Raw genomic sequence first — 6,042 nt, forward strand, 5'->3', positions numbered from 1 at the left:
CTATTTATCCGTGTATTTATGGAGCGTCCCGCCCGCACCCCGCCATTTAGTCTTATTCAGCTTTTGATTGTTTGTGGAAATAAATATTAGACTCACCCAGACACCCAGCTTGTTTCTTCATTCGGTGCTGCGGCAGCAGGGCCTCGATTGTCATGATATTACAGCGGGTTGCACATTAACATTGATATTTTAGCAATTCCGCAGAGGGGGGACGGGGACAATGGAACAACGCATAGCAGCTTTGCTAAGTGGGACGTGCTAAGTGACTCGAGTGCCTGTAATGTGCCACAATGTGACCTCAGTCTTTCAGGACATTCTCTGAGCGCGGTTAAGGGACGCCAGCAGAATGCCGGGGCTCCCAGGGTGTTATGCACTGGGCTCGTCCTCGCAGGTTCCCCGAGTGAGTGGCATAGTGACAGATAAGCTATGAAAATGTGGCATTGACAAATGCAGCCGGCGCCCAGAGCGCTGTGCATCGATTTCACCCGCATCTGGCGTAAATGTTTATTCTGCTTCTCTTGAGCCACGCCACCGTTTCAGAGTGCAAACACCAGTGGGCAGTTTTGAATTTCAATCGGCTGAGTTGCCCGTTAGCTGATATGGGGTCAGCTCCTTGCGTCCCAGAGCCACCGTTACCACCGGGCGCATGACAGTTGAGCTGATCCCAGATCAGCTGCTGATGGGTCGTGGGCTCAGGGATCAGCGCAGTGCAGCTCTCAGCGCCCCCTGCTGTCGGTCCGCTTTATGGGGTGAGATTTAAAATGGTGATACAGAGCCCCCCCTGCTGGGAAGAAATGGCATGGCTACACAAAACTAGTACTTCCCACACACAGCAAAACAGCTTCAAACAATTCATTCCACTGCTCACTCAGGGTGATGGGTTAAATGCAGAGGACAAATTTGTGTGCTGCTGTGTATCGCAAGTGACAATCACTTCACTTTGTCTACGTTGCTTCTTCCTGTTCGTATCCACCTATATGTTTGCACTATACGAAGAAGGAAAATTTCAACGAAATGTCAAGCTGTGCACAGGGAGAGAGCTGAGGATGTCTGTACGTGAGGAGGCTGAAGAGTCCGGCCACTAAACTCCACGTCCTGCTGAGATTATGGCTGCTGAGTAATTCAGTCTCGATGGCTGCAGTGTATCTGCGCTCTGGACACAAACGGCCTCCTGGACTGCATGTTATTATCAGATTGGTAGCGGAACATCTAATACGCCACCTTGGTTTAGAGGGGATGTCCTGGTGAAGGAACTATACATGCGGGACTTCAGACCAATTGCATAATGGGTTCTTATGCTTCTGTGAATTATGCTCGTGGCTTCTCCATCCACCATGCTGCATCCTGAGCAAATTTCTCACGTTCACTTTTACTCAGTGACAAGCTGATGTGGTAGGGTGCAGGGTGGTAGTAGCCTAGCGGGTAACACACTCGCCTGTGAACCAGAAGACCCAGGTTCAAATCCCACTTACTACCATTGTGTCCCTGAGCAGGACACTTAACCCTGAGTGTCTTCAGGGGGGGACTGTCCCTGTCACTACTGATTGTATGGGTGGTGGGGGAGTGAAAGTAGGGTGGTAGTAGCCTAGCGGGTAAAACACTCGCCTGTGAACCAGAAGACTCAGGTTCAAACCCCACTTACTACCATCGTGTCCCTGAGCAGGACACTTAACCATGAGTGTCTCCAGGGGGGGGACTGTCCCTGTGACTACTGATTGTAACTCTGGATAAGGGCGTCTGGTAAATGCTCTAAACGTAAATCCTCTCAATTTATCAAAAATATACTTAATATATACGTGATGCATTTAAACTCTCAAACACTTATATATGTCTGAACAAAAAAATCCGTGGTTGGTGGTTGGTGCACATTTGCATCTCTGAAGCCGCTCGGGCCTTTTAATTCTCGGGCGTGCGGCGTGATTTACTGCGGCCGGCCGGCCGGCGCAGGCGGCACTCTCGCTGAAATGGTCTGCTGACTTACCGCCGAGGCACTCAGCAGATTATCTGGAGAAGGGGACAGCGGTCGCGCCGTCCCACACCCTGCCCCTGCCGCGCTGCTGTGATGAGGGTCCCGCTGTCTTCAACTCTGCGAATTTCATCTAGATAATGAAGTCCAACCTCGCGGGCTCTCGCGTCACGTGCTTCTCTCGCCTTGCGAAGCGGGAGAGAAGCACTTTATCACCGCCGTGCATTATTTATGGGCCGGTATCAACAGCCATACGCAGCCTTTCGATTTTCCCGTTAGGGGAGAGCTGGCTGTTGACGGCGCCGGGGTATCTGTGCTGCTTTCGGCTGGTCCAGGGACGAGAAAAGCGAACGAGCTCCCTATTTAATTCGGCGACGGGTTTTTTTGACCCATGACGCCAAGCATCAACGTCACCTCGTGCACTGAACACGTTTTGCCATTAGCGATTGTCTACAGGTCAAAAGGTCACGAGAAATATTGACGCCTCTCGGGTGAAGTAGAGTATTTCTCCTTTCTCTGGCCTAGCCCCGCCCCACCTTTCAGTCAGTGTCCTCCTGCACCAGGCCACCATGAGAGCTCCCTCTGCTGGGACTCGAGGTTCGCTGCAGGTCATCACAAAAACCCGAGATGACAGTGAAGGCAGCATGCCCCGCTTCCCCAGCCGCTTGTGAAACACCGTTGACTTCAAACCTAGGTGTAAAAATGGGCCGCGCTCTAAAAATAGTTAACAATATTGTAAAATCATACTTCTTTCAGCAGGAAACAGTGATTCACGTTGTCGTTGCTTTTTGGCATCAGCCAGACATCTCTAGCTCGCCTTCAATCAGGCATCTGCACGTTTTCTCACTGGTACAAACAGTCGAGATCACGTGACCCCGATCTCAGCCTCACTACACTGGCTTCCTGTCTGTTGTAGAGTCCAATTTAAAATTGCTCGTTTGGTTTTAAGCCACTGAATCGCTCGGCTCCAGCCTATTCTCCATTCCTACACTCCACCCCGTTCTCTCAGGTCTTCAGACCACTGTCCCTAGGTTACATTACAAGCTCAGAGGTGACAGGGCACTTTGCACCAGCCAGTGTCAGGCAGGCCCCGTCAATCGCTGCATTTTAATCTTGTTTAGAAACTCACTTTTACACCCTGGCTTTTAACCCAGTGCTGGTATGTGGGTCTTATGCAGTCCTTTTAACTCTTTTACTATGCTGTCTTAAGTGTGTGGTGTGGTGTGGTGTGCAGAGGTGGAAAGAGTACTGATGTTATGTCCCTGGACGTACGCTCCCACGTGTTCTGTGTGGCTGGCTGTCTTTTTGTGTCCTGTGTCTTTTAGGTTGACTTCGTGGGAGGAGTTGAAGCCTACCAGCTCCGCCTACCATCTGCCTATTGGTCACCTCCACCTATATAAAGAGACTTCCGATGGTGTTCGGGAGGTCCCCAGGGTCTGCTAGGCCCTTACTCTTTTGGAGGTCCCCAGGGTCCACTGAGATCTGCAAGCAACGCCGTTGGGGATCTCATTTGTGTGTTGTTGCGTTGTGTGATAGACCCTTTCTTGTTAGCCTGTGTTAGCCAGTTAGCTTGGTGTGTGTTTATGCACCCTTTTTGTTTTGTGCGTGTTTGAGTTGTCCCCGCTGGACCACCCCCTCCTTCAGGCTGTACTGATGTTGGTTAGCTGTGCTGAATCCGCTGTTTTATTCTACCTGTTAGCTCACTGGTAATAAAAGCACTGTTTGTATGCTTGGTTTGGTTGTGTGTGGAACAGAGGACGTCCTCCTCTCCACACCCATGTCGTGGAACGTGACACTGAAAAAATGTCATTAAATAAAAAAAATTACTTAATTAAAATTTTACTTTGAGTAAAAGTTACTTTCAACAGCACTAGTTGTTTTTATTAAACTTTTATGTGGTATAATGTGCAAACCATGTTCAAATAACCCCATAAAATATTTTTAAGCAAAAGTACCAAATTCTGAATTGTATGGTCCAACTAAAACATTACAATAAAAAGAAAAATAAGTATCAAAGTATCCATCAACAATTCCTTATTAACAAACTCTTCTTTTTGTTCTTTCTATAGCAAACATTTGTATATTGGCTGTTCTTACTGACAAATGAGCACACTGACTGCTGATATAAGAAAACGAAATAAAACGCCCTGCCCAACATCATACTACAGCATTAGACTGTAAAGCTCTTGTTTAGTTTGAGCTATGTGATGTACGGAATACACAGGCAAAAAGCATATACAGTAAAAGTATTCACGTTTTCCACGTTATGTCGTCATGTTGCATTCTTATTCCAAAATGGATTAAATTCATTTTTCCTCATTTTTTCTACACTCAACACCCCATAATGACAAAGTAAAATTGAGGCTTTAATTGAGGTTTTGGCACATTTCTTAAAAATTTAAAACTGAGAGAGCGCAGGTACTTTACTATTCACAGCCTTTGCCATGAAACTTTGCCTCCTATGTCCCCTGATTATCCTTGAGATGTTTCTGCAGCCTGCTCCAGAGCGCTCTTGAAGATTCATCTTTCAGCAGGACAACGACCATAAACACACAGCCAAGATATCAAAGGATTGGCTTCAGAAAGTCCTTGAGCGGCCCAACCAGAGCCCAGACTTGAATCCGATTGAACATCTCTGGAGAGATTTTAAAATGGCTGTGCACCAACACGTCCCATCTTTCAGCGGTGCTGCAAAGAGGAATGGTCCAATCTGACCAAGTATAGGTGGGCCAATCGTGTGGCAACATATTCAAAAAGACTTAAATAAATATAAAATAAATATAAAATAAAGTTACGTAGATATAAAATAATTGTTGCCAAAGGTATTTCAGCAAAGTATTGAGCAAAGACTTTTAATACATGTGATTTTCATGTGCTTTCTAAGTTTTTTTTTATTTTTAATTAATTTGCCAAAAGCTGTTGTCATTATGGGATTGAAATGTGAGAAAAAAATGAATTATGGAATAAGGCTGTAACATAATAAAATGTGGAAAAACGATGTGAATAGTATTCTAATGCACTGTATAGACTATTCTACTGTAAAAAGCTGTAAAAAGTTTAGGATACAGACACTCAGTATTGAAAAGCTGATGCTAATTATCTGGGGATGCTAATTATCAACATTCTCTAACAGCATTCATTTACATTTACATTTACAGTATTTACCAGACGCCCTTGTCCAGAGACGCCTTACAGTCAGTAGTTACAGGGACAGTCCCCCCCTGGAGACACTCAGGGTTTAGTGTCTTGCTCAGGGACACGATGGTAGTAAGTGGGATTTGAACCTGGGTCTTCTGGTCCATAGGCGAGTGTGTCACAAACAAATTGTGAATTTGTTATAACATTAAAACAAAAGCTGACTTATTCTTTGCTTGAAGTGATGCGCGGAACAGTATTTTCGGAAGATTTAATCACAAGTAGCAGACTAACAGAATAAAGAATTCCAGGATATCTTTCCATTGGTTTTTGTGCTGTGTTCCACCCAAATACAGTACTGCTGTGTAGGCTTTAGGACCCGCGGTTGCTTGAGGAGCTGTGGTTCGGGTTCTGTGAAATACCGTGAAATTTCGTTCACATTTACATTTATGGCATTTACCAGACGCCCTTATCCAGAGCGACTTACAACCAGCAGTTACAGGGACAGTCCCCCCCTGGAGCAACTTGTCTTGCTCAGGGACACAATGGTAGTAAGTGGGGTTTGAACCTGCGTCTTCTGGTTCATAGGCGAGTGTGTTACCCACTAGGCTACTACCACACACTCTGCTATGGTATGGTGGTGTTTTTTACAGTGTGGTGTATGGTGTGGTTTATGGTAGAGTAGGTGAGGTATGGTGTGGTGTGGTGTGGTGTGGTAAAGAACAGAGAGTAAAGAAGGAAGGAGGAACAGTGCGCATTTCCTAATTCTAATTGTTGTATATGCAACCTGAATGTGCTCAATTGCAAGTATATCTATACACCGATCAAACTTTTAGGATGATTTAGAAATATCCTCCGTCTGATGAAACCTCCTGTCCGGACTTTGTTCATGATGAAAATGAGTCTGGGAGCGGGAAATGGCTGTTTATGACGGAATATAT

The sequence above is a fragment of the Denticeps clupeoides genome, chromosome 12 (genome assembly GCF_900700375.1).
Source record: "Denticeps clupeoides chromosome 12, fDenClu1.1, whole genome shotgun sequence".
NCBI lineage: Eukaryota > Metazoa > Chordata > Actinopteri > Clupeiformes > Denticipitidae > Denticeps > Denticeps clupeoides.